This window comes from Anser brachyrhynchus (genome assembly GCF_964034855.1).
Source record: "Anser brachyrhynchus genome assembly, chromosome: 11".
Taxonomy (NCBI): domain Eukaryota; kingdom Metazoa; phylum Chordata; class Aves; order Anseriformes; family Anatidae; genus Anser; species Anser brachyrhynchus.
In genome coordinates this window covers 7,265,462-7,284,233 of record NC_137706.1, presented here as the reverse complement: position 1 = coordinate 7,284,233, position 18,772 = coordinate 7,265,462, and the positions used below count along the sequence as shown (strand labels likewise).

Sequence of the window (18,772 nt, the reverse complement as noted above, 5' to 3'; positions counted from 1 at the left end):
GAGAAAAAAAAGGAATATTAGTGTTCCTCATGAGCTATCTGCAGCCCTGTGCTTCCTTCAGTTTGGTGTCTGGCATTTAAGGGATGGTTCTGTATGTATTGTCTTTTAATCTTAGCTGAAAGTAGATTTCAATTCTGTGTATCTTTGTGTTTACGATGTGCCATTTTTGAGATGGAGAATTGAAGCTTAAAACAATTCTGATGACATTTCTTGCTCTGGTCTTCTGCTTGCTTCAGTTATTTACTTCTTTGAGTTCTCAAGAGTAGATTCTTTTTCTCACTGTATTTCACTCTAGGTACAGTGAAATAGCTTTCTGTTTAAAGCAGTTTGAAGAAGCAGTAGGGTTTTAAAGAAGAACTTTTGATTTTGAAATGCTTGCCTTTGCATTTTGTGTTGCTAGCTGAGTTTGAAGTGGTAGATGTCACTAGGACTTCTAGCTGAGGTAATGAATGACCTTCTGTACCGCTTGGACCAAGCACTCTGGAGGACATGAGAGATCACTTGCTTCACAAGAAATTGCATTTCTTGTTTAAATAAAGATAGCTGTTTGGGTCTAGTATGTTTCCAATTCTTGTCCTGTGCTTTCCTCAGTCTTCCGTTTAACGCGTCCTTCCCCCTTTTGCTCTGTTGTTTTATCTAGCCTTTTGCATTGCTGTATTCTCTACAGCCCTTGTCTGTATCTAGGTTTTGTCCGATGATGTCAGTTTTTTTTTTTGCCCTGTTCCCTTTCTGTCCTTTTTCTGAAACTTCCCATCTTGTTAAAGTGCTGGCTGAGGGAATTAGGGCTGAGGAGAGTCTCTTGACTCATATACCTAAGTATATAAGCATAAGAACAGTGAATGAATTACATGTTGTTTGGGTGATCTGTAGGAATGAGGCATTGCTGGGGTAGAGAATCTTTAGTGATGAATTTTCAACCAGCTGCTGTGGTGCCAAGTGAGTTTTCTCAAAGATGTAGGCGCACCCTTGCAGTGTTGCAACAAAGTGATTTCCCATCCCTTGTAAATGTTATGCTTTTATGAAGCTCTAGAGTTTCAGTGCTACTGAACACCAGTGGGCGAAACTGCTGAGATCTTTCTAGACCTTTCATTACAGTGAGCTCCTGGAAGTTTTTGCTGTCCCAAAAACCAAATTTCTACTAATTACAAGACATGGCATACTAGATAGCTAAAACAGAACTCCATGCACTTATGGCCTGGATCCCTGCTTTGCTTCAATTACTCTGCTTTTTGTATGACCATAGGTTTCTCTGGCTCTTCAAAAGCTTTTCTTTCCATGACTTGGATGGCTGTTTTGTCCTTGCAGCTGTTTTTTTCCGTCTCTTGCTTGAGATATAGCCTCCCTTATGCAACTATCTTGTTCCTTTCTGCCATGCAGTTCCCCTGCCCCCAGCATTCTCAGTCCTCCTAGGTGAAGATTAGCATGCACTTCTTCAGTGGAGAGCTATCTCGATCTAGTAATCATTTTGAAGGGCAGTAGTAGAAACGGATATTAAAATCAAACAATCTTGTATGTTTTACTTATGGTCTTAGAACCATGTAATGCTTTCCAAAAAAAAAAAAAAAATCCAAAAAACTATCGAGGAGGTTTCAGAGTAGATAAAAGGTATCCATGATTCTTCAGAGGGTGGTGCTGTGGATTTTTAGTTATTGATTTATTTATTTAAGGAAGTACTATTACTTTGTTTTCAATGAATTTCTGTCCAATCTGGAGACTGGTAAGTCTAGATTTTATTCAGACTTTCTCCTCTTAAAGGAACCCTATGTTGATTAATTATGCAGTCATTGTGATGTTTTTCTTTATAGAATTAGGGTAAGTCAGCCATTTAAAACTACTAAAGTGAACTTCAAAAACACCAAGCAAATTTAAAAAACAAAACCAAACCCCACCAACAATAAACAAAAGACCCCTCCCTGACACTCTCTCTTAAAAACATTCAGGGTGTAGTCTCTTACGGATACTTACAACCTGACTGGACATTGTCCTCGACAACCTGCTGTAGCTGACTATGGTTGGACTCTGTTAAACCCAGAGATGTCTTCCAACCCCAGCTGTTCTGTGATTCTTTGCCAGTAAGAAATTTGAAATACCTTTAGAAAGGAGGGGAAAAAAACAAGTGAGAGGTGGTGTTTCCTGGGTTAACTTAAACTAAAACTGCCAAAACAATTCTACACTTTTCACTATTGATATTAACGATTTTCTCAGCCCTTGCAGTCTGGAAGAATGTTTGGTTTATTATGCACACTGAATAGAGAGTGTTTTATTAATAAGAGATTAAATATAGTCTCTTAAATTACTAATTGTGAAGTTGAGGGAGGGGATAAATCAAGAAATTCAGCTAAACAATCAAAAATTAAGTTTAAAGGAGAGAACTGAGTTGAGAAACTTTATTTGAAACTAGCTAGCTACCATTTATTTGACAAAATTGTTTTTTCAACAGCTCCTGAAGTCAAATTTACTCAAATCTGAGTGTGAAGACTTAACTTCAAATAGATGCCAGTGGACTGACTGCTTCAACAGAAATGATAATATAAGAAACAAGTGGAGGGATTTGAGAATCACTGTATACAACCTGAGATTCCATTTGAAAAATCAAACCTATAGTTTCTTTATTAAAATATCCTGGACAAAGGTATGCTTTTGAGAGGGAGGGCAGTTACCAATTAAGAATATGATGCCACACAGCACATGAAGTGCAGGTTGAAGAAAAAGATTTAGACATGCAGATGTAAGAGAAAATGTGTGTTCTGAATGCATGAATATTTTTCAGTTTACTGATGCTTCCTAATGCAAGTCCACACCTTGGATTGTGGATCTCATTTGCATAATCAGTAAGGATGTTGCAAATATGCAGATTTCTAGACTTCACAAATTGTTATCTCTGGGATTCAATTTACTTCTGTTTTGGAGTTTTCAAGATGTTTGTCATCAACTAAGCAACTAAGATGGTAGCTTATTCTATTCACCTCACTTAACTGGGTGAGAAAAGCCTAAGTGTGAAAGGAGATATAACTCTAAGGAGTTGACCTATCAAAAGGAAGTTGTAAATTCAAATCATTTGATTCATTACATTTTGTTTTCACTTTAACATTTCTCTACAGGTCAACAAGGATATTTCTGCTTATAAAATGATTTAATATAGTTTGTTACCTATTTTACAGTGTTTCAGAGTTTCTCTCCTGATCTAATCTTTAGTGTTCAGATTGCATTTGGGATGAGGGGAAGGAGGAACCCCATAATTTAGATGTGTTAGCTGGTAATTAAAGAAAGTGAAAGCAGGATGGTGGTAAATCCATAAAATGGCTAACTCTTCAAAGGCAGAATATTGGTAAAAGCTGTTTTGATGTACTGAAATCCTGCTACAAATTCCTTTTACATCAGTACTGAAAAATACCTCATCTAGTTATGAAGAGTAACTGTATTGAATTTTAGCAAGGAAGAAATTTCTGCTTGGATTTCAATCAGGGAGGCAGAGACATTCCCAGACATTTACTGGAGTCAGCAGATGGAAAACCGAAAATCCTCTTTACTGATAATATGACAGCAGTCAAGTTCCATTGTTCATCTTGTGTGTGCCCAGGGTGTTTGTAGACTCTACTGTTTATCAAAGGTAAGCATAGTAAGGATGTATGATTCTGAAAAATACTTATCCAAAACAAAGACTTGGAAAATAGGAAAGGTGGTGATGTACTGTACAATGTGGCATACTTCTAGGCATTTGAAACTTCTCCATTAGGAATGAATAAATTCAGTATATATATTATATGTATATATATATATGTGTGTGTGAGTGTGTATATATGTATATATATAATAAAAGCTTTATAGGTAAAGCACCGAGCTGTGCAGGTTCTAGTCTCTGCTCTGATAAATATGGTCCTGAATGAATCTGTCCTTGATTTAGAAGATTTACAAGGACTGTGTTGTGCTTATAAAGCTTTCTGTTAGGTTTGTTTACCTCTGGCTGTGCTTTACATTTTCGTGCTGGAAATAAGTTTGCTGTTCATTTTTAAAGAGCTATGATATGGGATTAAAATGCTCTTAAGGAGTCCCAAAATACTGGTACATGATTCTATAGGATTATTGCAGATTATCAGTAAAAGCAAGACAGAAGATATCTTCAGTCAATAATTTACATGTAAGAAACCCAACTTTTGACATTTTCCTGTCTTGAAAGGAATATAATCGAAGAATAAGGCATAATGCAAGTATAGTATGACATTCTAACAAACTTGCGGGGGAGCATTTTTCTACAATTGCTCTTACATTAGAATGATAACATCAGTAGGCTTGTCAGTGGGGGACAGTCCTGAAGAAACAGATCTCTCTTAAATTTGAACCCCAGTCAGTTAACTTTGTTCTGTCCAATGCGAGACATTCTGCAGACTTTAAACAGAGCAAAACAACTTTGAGTAGTTGATAACCAATGCTGATAAGCATCAAAACAGTAGACACGTTCTCCAAATTTTTGTGGGATGTTACAAATAAAATGTACTATAAAAACCTTTGCAATTAATTCTAAGTGGATTTGATACGCTGTAGTATAGCAGAAATTCATAAAAAATGTCTTCATATAAAATCATATAAAATCATATAAAATGTTTTCATATGTGAAAATCCATAGACAATAAGTTCCTATGTTACAAATCAAGTGCTACAGCGAATTGTTGTTTCAGTAGTTATCCACAAGGTGGGAGAATGGTCCTTCATATTTTACTGCTGTTGTCTTTTCTCTTTTCTGCCCACCCTCCTCCCACCTGGATACTGTACTGTTGAAATCACCTAGTTGATATGGTAAATGCAGAGCATGGAGCTATATGTCAGAGGCTGTCAGAAACTTTACCGACTGTAGATCCAAGCCTGAAGTTTTAGAAGTGTTGAAAATATAATGTAAAGCTCATTCAAATGTGAATGCTTACTTGTCCATAGAGTACTATAGGAATTGATGCCAATTTTCGTGCGTAAAAATTTCTTTAATGTTTTAGAGTAAAACCTTCCTGTGTAGTTTTTAATTAAGTGCTCATTCTGCTAATGAGGCTGTTAAATTGCAGAAATTGATCTGAAGATGGCTGCATAACAGACTGTGATAAGGTATGTACTGCTTTTTTTGTGTGTTTTTAATAAATTCAGAGAGAGATAAGGCAGCCCAAGAAGTCAAAACTGTTTAATGTGATTTTGTTTTCTTTTGCACTGTTCATATAAAGGTAAATCTAGTCTTCCTAAATAGAGGAGCTTGCTCTATGATATATCTATTTCAAATAGTGCTTAAAAACTACCTAAGACTGACTAATACTTGCCAACAAAGTGGAAAATGAAAAAGTAAGTAATGTTATTCTGTGTTTGGGTCATGATTGCCACTTCTTACTGTACAGATTACCACTATGAGCTACTTTAGTCTTCACTCAACTTCTGTAGTTCAGATGTAGGAGCCATTCTTATACTTGAGCTTCCAGGAGAGTGCAGAACAGCATTTAGGTTCCTCTACAGCATGCAAGAATTGAAGATCTATTAGTGTATTTGCTTTTTTTGTGTATGTTTTGTTGGTTGCAAGTGTCCTTTTCTTTGTCTGCTTTTTTTCCTTCCTCTTCCTACTTTGTAGAGATTCTCTTGCCTCTACTACAGAACAAGATACCTAAAACACAAAGTAGGTAAGGCTATCTAAATGTTTAAAAATAGTAGCTATGTCATGTATTTCTACTGGTGAAAAAATGTGTATTTGAGAGAAAAAGTTGCTGTGAGTGCTTATGCATGAAAGACAAACTATGCTGTAAGTAAACAGGGAAGTAAACATTTTAAAACATTATTTCTAATGTTATCAGGCATAGTGTCCTCTGTTTCTGAGGCTGATCAGTTCCTCCTTGTCATCCCTCACAACATCCCTCACAATTTTCTAACCCTGTAGTATCTAGGGCTTGCAGGCAGCTACTTTCTGTTGCAGGCAGGAGCTGAGAACTGAGAAGAAAGGTAAGACAGAGAAGGTGCTTGCTTACTGCCAGCACATGCAGTAAGATTGCTGCCTTACTACCATTATAGTCTTTGCCCAGCTATTCTGATCCTTTCCACGAGAAGACAAGAATTTGTAACGTTTTGTGTCCAATCTACTGTATCCTGGGTAGCTAACAAGTAACACATGATTTTATTTTATTTTTTCCTAGCACAGCCTTTTTAGTATAGGAGGTCTGTTAGACATTGTATCCTGGGCTCTCATCTTCCCTTTTCTAACCTTCTTTGGGGGAAACTTCATGGCTTCTATAGGTTTGAAGGGCAGACTGAGCTGGCTGTGTTGGCAGTGGCGTACTTCACATATGCTGAGTAACAAATTTTGGATGGCCTCCCATTTCTTCCTGGTCATTCATGTGTCACCTACCTGACTCATCTAGAGGCTTTTGGAGGAATTAGATGTTTGTAATGGACGAAGACAGTAGTGAAGGAAAAAAAAAGTAGAAACCTCAATAGGTCAGGAGCTTCTGAAAGCCTCTTTTTGAGAGACAGAAATAACTGCTTTAGAAAAATAGTATATGGAAGTGCCCACAGGCCTGGTAACATGATGTTCTTTTTTCTGAGCACCTCTTTTTCAGAGCTAACTGTCCATTTGTCTCTGCCCTCCACCTGAGTTATGGGACCCTCCCTTATGTAAGGATTTAGGCTATATAGTAGACCCAGGAAATGCATAACATAGTTGAAAGCACATTGAGAGCCATGCTTACAAATAATAAACATTAAACAATATGGCTAAAGTGGTATTAAAACCACTGAAGCAAGCAACCTGACCAGTGCTGGCAAGGAGGTACTGATATTAATCGTGGGTCTGTTTACTGTTTGTATCGGTCCTTCTGTGGACTCTGATGCTTGGAACAAGCCATAGTTTGGCAATATAAGGCATTTAGAATCAGTATTGGTTTCTAGAGTTAAAATGCAGTCTAAGCCACTCATTCCTGTTAATGCCACATCCTCAGTTGAGTAAAGCCCATTGCTGGTGGAACCAAACACAAAATCAGATGAGGAAACTCCAGTGGTCTAAGCAACACCAGCAACACGTGTCGGTGGTGGGGCTGAGCAGTCAGAATGAGTAGTGATGTTACTGCCAGTGATTTGTATCGCCAATCAGAGACTTGACCTGTGTAACTCTTGTTTTTTCTTTACTTTTCTGTTGTGTCATGATGTGACATTTGTGTCATTTCATGTTGTGTCATGTACATCAGAATGAGAACCTGTAGTTTTTAAAGGTAATTTCTGTTCTTAAGCACAAGGTGTACACCATTTACCAATCCTTCTACATCTGTTGAGGAAACTATTCAATTATCCATCTAATATGGCATTTAGATTACTGTGATACAATAGTTAAGTCAACAACACATGAACAACCTCCATCCTTTATTTTAATTGCTTACAGCAATCAGCGCAGCTATGCACCAAATATGCTTTTGGCTCAAGAAAATAGAAGGCAGTCTTACATTTCTCATCTTGGCAAGAGTTGCACCAAATTCATACAGTATAGCATTGTGTATCCAGTAAATATTAGTATGCTTGACACAGACGATATTCAATTGATCAGAGGACAGCTGTGTAAGATTTTTGTGCAATAGCTCTTCTTCAGCTTCTTGTAACCTGTAGGGAACATGGATGTTAATAGTTCAAATACAGACTGAGTGTAAATACAAATAAGCAGTATGATTTAATGTTGGGAAGAAACTAAAGTGGTGCCAGTCGTCTTAACCTTGAGCTCAAACGTACAGTAGAAGGTTGGAAAATATGCATGTTAAATACTGCTCTCAGTCTATATATTAAATACTGTGATATAAACACCTAAATACAATCAAAAAATTATGCAGAGTGGATTACGTTTAGTGAGGGCATATTCCACTAGCCCTGTGCTGGAATAATTTTGTGCCAGGTTACTACCTGGCAGTTAGTTAGTTGAGGTTAGTACCTCAGCTGAGTTACCTAAGGAGGGGAAGAGTAGGGAAAGGAAGGGCTTAGTTCTTCCCTCTGGATGATGACAAGCTGTTAAGTTGGCTCAGCTTCGTCCTGAAAGTTAGCAGTACTGAAAAACTAGTTGAAATTTTTCCATGGAAATTGCACTCTGAAATGTGGATTACAGTGTGGTCTGATATGAGGTGTGGCAGTGATGGTCATTTAAAGGTATCTTCACCACTTTATAAGCAATACTGTAGCCACTGATAAAAATAATTTAAAATTTCCCTTTGCAGCAGGTTCACAGAGGCATTCTTCACTGAGAAAGGATGAACTAGGGACTGCAGTACTAGTTTGGGACTACTGTTCAGTTACTAATGCTGCTTCAGACTTGAGGTGTGACTTGCAGCAGAATTTTTTAGGTGATTTTTAAAGCCTCACCCTTAAAGACTTCAGTTTTTCATCAGGCAAATATGATTACAGTGCTTCTTGTAACTACTCATATTTGTTGTTTAAAATTGTCAAGTAATCAAATACAGTTATCTAAATACTGTTAACTGAAGTTATATTTTTGTTCAAGTGATTTTTTTTGCATTGACAGTGCAGGTGTGCTTGTAAAAAAAAAAAGATAGTTGGAGGTCTTTTGTTTTATAAATATCAGAAAATATTAATCCCTGTTACACAATTTAATTTTAGCTGATGCTCATAAACTAAATCATGCCAAATAGATTCTTTTATTGTATCTTGCCTTTCACTCATCTAACAAATACTTGGAGGCTTTCTGTGGGACAACGGAAGATGCAGTAATAGTTGTTGAACAAAACATTAGTCAAAGTATATGGATTCACAGAAATCTTTGTTCTGCTGGATTATGTCAAATTAGAGTTAGTTATTTTTAACAAGAAATGGATTTGAAGACAGACTGATGCTTTGCTATCCAGATCTCCTACCTGTTGCTCAATGAAATCTGGTTCCCCGTCTTAGCAGCACAAAAATCTTGGAAATGCTTTTGAGACTTGAGTATGTCCAATCCTATTGGAAACAAATGTCTAAAACTTAAGAATTTCTTGCAAAATGGAATGAATATACTGAGCCAAGATTCTGAGTGAACAAACAAGTGCACTGGTTTTTAAGCCTTCTAAACAATAGTATCCGAAAGTGTTTAAGAAAGAGTATGATATTACAATATTTTTATTAATAAGGAAAGCAACCCTTTATAAATAGAATATTTTGTCAATGGGGGAGAGAGCAAATTTATTGAAAGCCTAAATATGTTGGCACATACTGACTTGAGGGAAAGTAGCTAGGATTCAGTTAAAAATTGAAGTCAAAACAAGAGAGACTTCTCTCTCCTTCTCCTGTTGCTTTAGGGACAAGAATAGTAACGTGGTAGGTGAAGCATTGGTCTTCCACAATCCAGTGTGTTGATGGAACTCTTTTGTTGCATCACAAAACCTTCAAAATTTAGTGTTTTTTGTCCAAGTGTGTGACAGAGAAAAAGTGAAAAAGGTAATAGTGGAACAGGAAATCAGATTTTCTCCTAGCTGTGAATCTAAGCTGTACTTTAGACACAACTTGGTCCTGCTATGTCGTCATATTAAGCCTGAGGGGCAAAAAGAAAAACAAACAAAAAGCCCACTACTGACTACATCTGTCATCTTGTGATATTGTGAATGAAGAAGACAAGACAATGCTGACTCATCTCAAGATATCAGCATTCTAGAGAGGTTAGAGCTATATTTCTCCTGTGTGGGTGTTTCAGCATTTGAATTGGCCATCTGTAGGGAGAGTAAACTGCTTAAACTTTTTCTTCTTTGAGATATTTCTATAACAGTCTGAGAACCAAACTAGAGTTCTAATCTATAGAGGAAATTCAGATGTTCAGCCACTCCATTTTACAAAAGATACGATGCTTATCTGGAAAATTTTCTTAATAACCTGAGAAGTATTGTAAATAAAAGCAGTGAATATTTTTAATTATATTTCAATCCAGAAGTGCTTACTCTGTGTGTTCAGAAGTCTGCATTGAGTTAGTTAAAATCAGCTCTGAGATAAAAGGTAAATCCAATGAATTTCCACAAAGCATTAAAAAAAAAAAAGCCTTAAACATAGCAAAAAGAATTAGCTGATCTGTGAGTTGTGCTTGTTTCTGGCTCATGATACCCATAATCAGATTGCACTTGCTGAAATTCACTATGGCATTTTTTTCATATATATTATTACCAGAAAATTGCCTTTTTCTGATTAGGCATAGATTTTCCAAGACTATTATTTGTAGTCAGAGATAAAGCCTACGGCATTTGTCTGGTGCAGGGTCTCTACAGATACATGTTCATTAGTGAGTCATTGTGAAGTTTACAAGTTCAATAGCTTGGGCAGCTGCTGGTTGACTTAAGTTCAAAAGTTTTCATGAAAGATCCTCAATTACAGACCTTTCTGCTTTTGACAGTTCAGTATCTATCTCAATTGTCTCTTTCTTTCCAAAGAGACAGTGATTTAAGATTCACCCTAAATGTAAAATAAATGATCGATGGCAGCTGACAGGTGCCATTGTTTGTTTGTCCAAACTGGTAGATGAGCAGCCAGGTCTGAACAATTAGTCCTTGGTTCAGTTTTTGTGTGGGCTGAAGCTAATTTTGTACACAGTGGTTATTTTTCTTGTTGACCACGTAGAAAGGTGTATTTTCTATAGTTTAGAGTCTAGGAAGGAAAGCTGTGATAAAAGGTCATAACTACCTTGCAAGAAACTAAAACTTTCTCTCTCAAAATGAGCATGTGGAGAGGCAGATATGGTTAATGATACGCGATGATAAAATTACTTTAAAAACAAATGTTCCGTGTTGTGGTGTTACATTCCTACACACCAGATCATCGTATTCTTCTTGTCTTCTATTTTAAACCACAGTGTCTTGGCTGTGGCTTATTTAATGAAATCCAGAAACATTGAGAAAGCACATAGTTGTCTTTCCTTATGGTCTATCCTTTTTTGAAAATGTAAGTACCAGAGAGAAGTAACTGCTTAGTAGTTATTTTTGCCGTGGTGATTCTGATGAGAAAATGCAAACCTTAGTATGTAAATTCTATGTAATGGAAGAACACAACTAAGTGAGGAACAGACACACAGTTTTACATAAATTGGCAAATTATTGAGATCAGGTGTTCTCTAAGTTTTCTAAAATACGGGTTTTGAAGTCGATAGAACTAAGGTCTGTGCTAATACCTGTAAACTTCCATTCTTCATCTGAAAAGTATGTTCACTGCTTGTTCCTTAAGCCCTTAATTTCTGTCTTTTTACATTATGTGTGCTGTTGGCCTTGCAATTTTGAATTTCATCTAACTTTTTTCTGCCTCTTTCTGCATTAAAATCATCAAGAGCATTAATACCAATATAATATGACCTGAAACAAACAGAAAATTGCCTAGCATGAAGAAGAAAGTGATGCATAAAGGGTGTGTGTAATCTATGTCTTTTCCATGGAAAAACGTTTTTTACAGATTGTAATGAAGCATTGAGACTGTTCCTCAATGTTGTTTACAGTAGCCCCATTTTAGGTGCTTCTCTCTCATTTTTCTCCTGTTTCTCTGCTGCTAGATAAATTTTGTCTGCTATTGGTTCTTCTGGAAAAAGATGATGTAGAGCTGCCAGTATTATTTCTATGAGAATGCCTAGAGATTTGGTAAAAGACCTGTACTGTTGTGATAACATGGCATTTCCTGGGCTATTTTCTAAATACCTAGTTGAAACCCTAAAGACTTGTGACTATCAGAGGATGTTAATACTTGGCTTAATGATTGTGTAGCTTTGGTGTGTCAGTCAAATAATGATTTTGTAAAGTTAAAATTTTCAATTTTCTTTCTCTTCAGTTGATTTCTATCATTGTTTAGCATGGTGGCTGAAGTCACACAATGACTAAATGCAGTTGTTGTGGCTTACCCTGGCAGGCAGTGAAGCACCACATAACTGTTCCCACCACCAGTGGGATGGAGGAGAGAATCAAAAGGGGGAAAAAAATAATAATAAAAAAAAAGGTAAAAACTAGTGTGTTGAGATAAAGACAGTTTAATAGGACAGAAAAAGATGGGAAAAGAACAAGAATGATAACAATCATGGAAAAGAATACACAAAGTAGGTGATGCACAACACAATTGCTCACCACCTGCTGACTGATGTCCAGCCCATCCCTGAGCAGTGCCAACTCCCCCCGTTGTATTGCAGAGCAGGATGCTGCATGCCGTGGGCCATCCCTTTGGGCAGCCTGGGTCAGCTGTCCTGGGTCTGTCCCCTCCTGGCTGCTGGGGCACCCCCAGGCCCTCTCTGGCAGGGCAGAATGAGGAGCAGGGAGCGTGGAAAACACGTACAAGCATTGACAATTGGTTGAGAGGAATCTTGCTTTCTTGTGGTGAGACCCATGTATGTCCATTGCATTAATGAATGCTGCAGGAAGCATTTGTCATCAGAAATACTGTGCTGACCTGGGCAAAGGCTGCCAGCCCCAGCTAGCTTTGTGATGATTCTTTTGTAGGTCCTTCAGTGGGTGGAACAATTTCATGCATTGTTATGTGACACTTGTGAAATTTCAAGTGTATATGCGTGCACGCTTTGATTAAATCAAAGTGAGTGGTCATGTAACACCTGAAAAAGGCCCAACAAAAGGGTTTTTATGTACCTGCCTGGGAAGTTTCTATATCTGTATGCGTTTTTTTTTTTTTTTTTTTTAAGTTCAATTTGCTGGTCATCAAGTCCCTATAGTTTGTGACCTTTTCTAAAGAATACCTGTTTCATAACAAGTATCCACTTTAAAATGCACAAAATCTTTTCTTGTCAGAACATCTTTGTCAGTGAGGATTCAAGTAAGGGTGTTTAAATAAAGAGTAGGTACATAGTTGTATTGCCCACGTTCTGGTTAGCTAAATGTTGGATTGAAAGACAGCAAGTAAGCAGGAAAACTAATAGTCGTTTTCTCAATACAACCTATCTGTGACACTCCCACCCACCTTTTTTTTTTTTTTTAAGTGGAAACAGTAAACATTCCCCTCGTAATCCAAGTTAATTAATCCCTTGAAAATATTTAGGACTACTGTATTATTGGTGTACTCTAATTACACTCATTGCCATTCTGCATTTCTTTTCTTGGCAAGTACAAAATAGAATATGTTCCAGTGTCTTTCTGAGACCTGCTTTATTACTGCTTATTAGCACAGTAAATAATCTCTGCAAATTAATGTCCAGTATTAATGCCAGAGAGAGGGACGCTCAGTAGATTTCAAGCTGAGGAACACCACTAAGCTTCTTATACAAATTTAACTTTATGGAAAAGGCTGCTTTTTTGTTGACTACTATTTCTTTTCTCTCTACTTTTCCTTTTTTTAACTTCAGCGAATTTATAACAGTTTTCTGTTCTAGAGTTGTTTATCTGGATAAAATGTCTAATAGATCCTCTTATTCAAACCACACAGCATCCTTAATTTATCCTTCATTGTGCCACAGCAGAATCAATACATCTCATGCAGCTCACTTGCTGAAAATTTTTATATGCTGTGTGCTTTACGCAGACCTTTTGAGGGGAATGGCTTATATTGAGATAGCTACAGTAAAATCCTGTATCCCTTTCTATTCTGTGGGTATGGTACAGTTGGTTGATAAATGGAATTTGGGCAAAGCCCTGTGTAGCTGGTTAAGAAATAGTTGTGGGTCATTTTACCTAAAGAGATGTGAAATTAGCCCTATTTCTAAAGGTCCACAGTTGGGCTAGTTATAAGCAGCAATACGACAAGCTTTATTAAGGGAGACAGTGTTCTGACAGAACGATCTGTTTGTAGAAATCTTCCAAGCTGGTTCTTGTGCTAGTTTCAGGAGAGGAGCTGGCAATGAGGTGCTATTTACAAGGACTGGGGATTTAGTTCTTTTTTCCCTTTTTTAGTCTTTCCTTTTTCCCCCAAAGTTCTTGTTTATTTCATGAAGCCCAATTAGTAGATTGTAACAATTTGATCTCAGTGAAATGAATAGTTGATTTTATAGTGAATCTGTGAAAGCAGGATTACATACTGAAAGGCCTTGTATGAATATGAGCTTTTGAAAACCCACAAAGAAAAACTTCCCTATTGCAAGAGCCAATTCTGCAAAAATGGCTTATACCATTCTTTGTTACAGTGACAGCAGCTGAATTTTGTTTTAATAGGAGTACTGCACTGGTTTGCAGATTTCGTTATTAAGAACGGAGGTGAATGTTAAAAACGCTTTCTTTTGGGGATAATTATTTCAGGTGATCAAGATACACTAGCAGTTTAAGGGGAAGGAAAAAAATATATGTTTCTAGGTGCAAAAGCAAATCTTGCATGTACACCAAGCCCATCAGAGCAGTGAAACTGCACCGGGTTAGGTATAAGTTTACACTCATCCCCCTGCAAATCATTGCAATTCACCTCAGAAAAATGACTGAAGTGTTAAACTAATTAGTAAAGCAAATACACTACTTATATTTCATAAAAGGTTTCAGTATTAGCTGCTGCTTAAAATCTGTTTCAGCATGAACTTTTGAATTTCCCAATATATCATAGCTGAGAAAAGCAAATGGTCAGACTTTTCACTGGTTTTGAGTACCTCTGAATTGCTTGCACAGGAGACATTAAAATGCTTGTTTTTGAGTTTGTGACGTGTTCCACCCAACATGCTTACAGCTTGATGTAAAAAATAGTCTTTTTTTTTTTTTTTGGATAAAAGTGAATAGGGGTACTACAGTTGCAATGCAGTTTCCAGCATGATCTCATTAATTATGAAGGGATGCATAGCCATATGCTGAGTGGCTGACTAAGCTTGAACATCTCCCAGTGCTGCTGAAGCCCTTGAAGGTTGTTGAACTAAATGCAAACTCATTTTTTTTCGCCATGCTGTCCCGTGGCATTTGAGCTACCACAAGCCCACAATCTGAAAGAGCACTACCAGTGTTGCACCCTTCCACTCTATCCTCAATCCAAGTCACGCATAAGGTTTAAACTGGAATTTGACTGCTTTAGTATAGTTGAGGCCTTTCAGAATCTGAATTTCAAAGTTCATAGCAGTTTTAGTATCAGTAATGGGTAAGTATGAGTTGGGTCAGCATTTGCTTTTTACTTGATGTAATGGCAAAGAATCATTTTTCATTAGTCCTTACAGGCTGCTTTTGCTGCACATTTTTCCTGATTCCCATTCATAGACAGTGTTTGCCATTTCCCTACTTCCTACTGTCCATCCTTCCTTCCCATCCTCCTTGGACATTGCTTCATTTGCAATTGCATTGGTGTTCACAAGCTATCTTGCTTGTTGTCAGAGGCATTAAAACAGTAAAAACAAACAATACAACATTATATTTCTGAATTGATAAGTACTTGATGATTACTAAATGTGCCTGTAACCCCTATGCCAAAGGCCTGAGATAACACTGATTGCATCAATAAGTAGTTGCCCTGCTGCAGATGCTAGCTGTGTTTTCTCACATTATTTGATTGGTTGTGGCAACATCATGTTTTCGTGGCTATGCTTGTGAACAAAGTAATAAATGCTTAAGAAAAAAAAACCACAACTTGATAACCTGGGCCAACTTTCTTATCTGATGTTTATTCTTTTTTTAGAAGAAGAGGCTGTCAGTAAAGTACTTACATACTTTAGGAGATAATGACAGCAGGCATTCGAAAGCGTATCTCTACACACACATAAAATTGCATTTGGCACTGTGAAAGCTCATAATATGTTATACCTTTTATGTCAAAGAATTAGAGACTTTTACCTTTGAACTTTTTGCTTTGGAGAGGAAGGAAAAAACACAACTCATGATGTACAAGTTATTTGTATGGTAGACTTGTGAATCCCTTTGTTATTTGATGTGACTACTGCGTAAGGGCTTCACTGTAAAACTGATCCATTCTTGTACAAGTTGAGAAGAATATACATCAGTATAAATATTAACAAGACAACTTGTAATTGCAATTGAATTGTTAGATTTTTAGCATAAGCATTACTTACCTGCGGTGATTTAGTCTCTTACCTATGAATTCATATTCCAGTTTCTTGAGAAGCTATTTCTGCGTACGTAGAATTAATGCATATAGTGAAGGTGTTAAGCAGTGTCAGAGCAGTGCTGTGATCCCAATGACGTTAGCCATGTTGACTTGGCAGTGTGGTCGTAATTCATGTTTGGCCATCTACTGAAAGAGCAAGGCTTTGTTTGTGGTCAGCAGCAAATTGCTCAGGTGACTGTAGTAGTTACTGTCACCAGTTGTCCTCTCTGCTCCTTTTCTGCTTGTCACCATGCATGCCAACAAAGGCTGCTGAAAATAGTGTAAAGGCTTTTACCTGCTCTGTTTACAAGCTATTTTATTCATAAGGGTTAATAGTAATATTTCAGATGCTGAGTATCGCATAAATTGATGAGCTGTTTTCAGCTGTCCTGTTCGTGCTATGGTTGAGATACTAGTGAGAAAGCAAGTAAATTGGCAATTTATTTTCCAGGTCTAGGGAGGAGGTATTGGTGAGCACTACTTCACCAAATGAGAATTGATTTTCTTACTGTTGCCATGATAGGAACTTCTGCCAGAACTACTGTTTTAGGCAGCACACCTTAATCTGCTGAAATGGAAGTCATTATCTGGTAAGTATCCTGATTAGTGTACATCTTATGTGTAACCATCTGTAGTAATCAAGAACAAGAAACAACCGTCCCCTACCAAAAGGCATTGAAGGGATTGACTTATTTCCAGTATAATATCTTGTAAATTAGGTGATGCAAAATTTTAAGTACAACTCCTTGGAGAGGGCATCTATGAGAATAACCTTGTAAACATGAATATTACAAATGTGAGAGCAAATACATTATTGTGGTAGAGAGCTGATGATCTATTTGTGGTTTTACTGTGAATAAATGACACCATCTTATGTACGAGGCAACACCAAGACTAAATAAAACTTAACTATCTACATAATGGCTTAGTATCTTGTATGCATGCACTCTCAATTACTGCTGAGAGGAGTTACGTGAAAAATCAAGAAAGACTGGAAAAAAATAGTTGTCCTGGTGTCTTAGTGCTCACACAGAAGCTAATCTTATAAAGCAAATTTGGGACTCAGTTCAATTTATCTGCATGTATGAAGGAAGAGGACTTGAATACAAAGAGGTCAGTGGAAGGAACAGACACGTCCTTGTGTTTGTGCTCTATCTAGCTTTAAAAATGTTCCCTTTTCTGAAAAGGAAGTGTTCCTTTGTGCAGATGTGAAGCATGCGTATTGAAGGTTTTCCTCCTCCTTCTTTCCAGGTGGGGATTTAAGTGAAACGCATTCTTTTATGTGTTTCTGGTGTTTCTTCAATATGGTCTTATTTGTTTACAAATAATATATACAACCCCACTTCCTTGAGTGAAGGAATCCAGTTCAGGAAGGGCTGCATGTACTACCAGTGGGTAAAAAGAGTATGGTGCTGCGGCCCTGTAGAGTCTTTTTCACACTTAGATATGTTTAGTGAATTACTATGACCAGCCTGATAATGCCTGAAGACAGTAGGATGTTTGAAAGGAGGTTTCATTGTCCATTTATACTTTGCTCTTCCAAACAGTAGTTGCAGTGTTACTCTTTGATTGCACAACTGGAGGGAGAAAAATGGTTTGTGGAAGTGAATGAGCAAAGAGAGCACTGTGTCCCAGAGCCTGAATTTTCTCTTAGCTGGGCCAGCCTTAAAAGCAAAGAAAGCTCCTGAGGAGCTGGTCCAATAAGGATATTGGAGTGGTCTTGGCCATCCACAAGGGATGTTAAAATTCACACGGAGATCAACCACTGATTCAATTAAACTTAAAGCCCAAGTATGAGGTGATATTATTTCCTGTGTTCTTACGCAGAGTAAAAACCCGCACTGCAAAACTGTGCACTAGAAATGGCATAATAGGAAATTCTCTGCCTTGGCTGTTCGGAATTTCGAGGCATACTTTTTCCCAGCTGTGGCAGTTGATCCTTATTTGCTGTTGTATGGCACACTGGTGTAAGGAATTCAGCACAAATATGACTGGTCCAGCAGGTGTTGCTAGGAGCCCTGGGGAGGGTTGTCTTTTTGCTGACAGAAAGACTGTTAGGTAGAAGCCGGTACTTACTTGTATCATTTAAACACATGCAGTGGGTCTATCTGTCTGGTACACTGAATTTACAAGAACCAGGAGCTGTCCCGAGACTCTGAGCTCCTAAGTATTTGTAAGCTACGTGAAATGTTGTCACTGTTGTAGTTGCAAAAGGTGTGAATGAAAATTAACCAAGGAAGTAATTCTTAAATCCTGAGACATCAGCACTTTCAGGGAAGATAATTAGTCAATAATGGTAATTCACAGCAGAGATGAAACATCCCTCAATATTGTTACCTCTTTCTTTTCGTGCTTAATTAAGATAAAAGTTTGCGAGGCCTTACTACAGGAATCTCTTCACAGGCAAATCACCAGTAGGATGTTTTATTAGGATATTTTTTTCAGGCTGAGATCTAAAAAAATCAATCTAATCAAAGCATGTTGTCACCATCTAGCAATGCTTTACTTGGATTTCTAGGGTGGTTGCTAAACTAACAATTCTTGGTGTACATCTATGCAGATTTTAAAAATGAATGAAAATATGATCAAATATCAGAATCAAAGAACTTTGTCTTCACTTGACCAATTCTTTTTATAATCCTAATAAACAGAGTTCTTAAAAGAAAAGCATTAGTTTAGCTTGGATTCAAATTAGATTCATATCTTAAATGTCATTCTTTAATTTGAAGGACGAGTGGTGTAAAACTGGAGTGACATGGAGAGTATTTTAATTGATTGTGTGGCTTTGATTTTTTTCAACTCGGAAATGGCCTAGCTTTTTAAA

General features: G+C 37.2%; 1 long non-coding RNA gene across 1 annotated transcript in view; it reads right to left on the bottom strand.

Annotated features, from left to right (window-relative positions):
• Positions 1–45: 45 nt before the first annotated feature.
• Positions 46–18,772, bottom strand: part of LOC308201187 — a 43,951-nt gene continuing 25,224 nt past the window's right edge. Inside the window, exon 3 of the long non-coding RNA XR_013956110.1 lies at positions 46–18,772. This exon is cut by the window's right edge and continues 13,191 nt beyond it. This is a non-coding gene — a long non-coding RNA (uncharacterized lncRNA).